The following is a 1,329-nucleotide window of genomic DNA, read 5'->3' on the forward strand; positions in this document are numbered from 1 at the left end:
GGACAATGCAGCTGGTTGCTCAGCCACATGGGATGTCTTCCAGGGTGGCCATGTGGAAACACTGCACCTTGAAGAGTCACGTAGGAGGAAGAAGGATTGAGAGTTTGTCTACTTCCTCCTTCCTGTCTCTTGTCTTTCACTGGTTAAAGTTAGACCCCTTGGGTGTTACCACACTCTGCACTTCTGAATTGTTCTCTGGCACCCATAGGGCAGCACTTCACCTGATCTTCAAAGTAGTGGGAGAAGCCATCATTTAACATTTTGATTTTTTTGTTCATTGTGGACTTTGCATTAATTTGATTTTTAAAAAATATTGCCTTAAACTGTACTTTTTCTTGATTACTGAATTTTTTGCAACCACTTAAATTTTGCTTCACCCTAGTCCCAAACCTTCTACATAAGCATATATTCCCACAGGTCTAGGCTGTTCAACACGGCACTAGTTTAAAGTGGACAATTTTCAAATCACCAGATGCAGGAACTCAAAGATCCCCAGGCTCCAGACAAAGCCAGAAACACCTTAAGTCACTTTCATCGATTAATAAATCAATTCATTAATTCAACAAATATGTATTAATATTAAGGTTCTACATGCCAGTAAAGGTGTTAGCAGGCACCTGTGAAAATGACACTGAAACTGTCATATCTAAAAGTTTGATTTCTATTGTGATAACCTTTAATTATTCTTCTGGAAATTTGCATTGGTACATAACTAGTCTGTTTGCCTTATGTAATTAAAATATATGACATATCCAGCACTTTTCAAGGTGAACAAATGCATCATGCTCCATTGTTTGCTTTCACATCAAAATTACTGTTTTATGGAAAACCATTGAAAACAAAGTCTATAAGCATGCCCTACTCAAAAGCACATACTCAAATAACTTTCAATTAAAAACATTTTTTTGGTGGACAGGAACTTCATATTCAATTATATATACTATTGCAGGATCTTGAGTGCTGACGTTCTAAATTTTCCTTTATACTTGATATATGACTTCTATTAAAATTTACATTTTGTTGCATTTGGATATTTGTATAATCCTTCACTTTTTTCTTACTGCTTATGTTACATGACAGAAAACAGGAAAAATATATTTATATACTGTTATATTTATATTTCAAGGAGAGATAATGATCAAATAGTATAGAGTTCAGAGAAGGGAATGGTAATGAATTTCCTTGTAGCTGAACTTCCCAGGTTGAAACACTATGTCCCAACTCACTAATATACTGCTTATGCACTAATATACTAATATAGCTCACTAGTATACCAAGTATACTGCTGTCATTCTCTCTAAGGAAAAGAAATAATTTGAAGCAGAAACT

Source organism: Pseudorca crassidens, chromosome 5, assembly GCF_039906515.1.
Source record: "Pseudorca crassidens isolate mPseCra1 chromosome 5, mPseCra1.hap1, whole genome shotgun sequence".
NCBI classification, from domain to species: Eukaryota; Metazoa; Chordata; class Mammalia; order Artiodactyla; family Delphinidae; genus Pseudorca; species Pseudorca crassidens.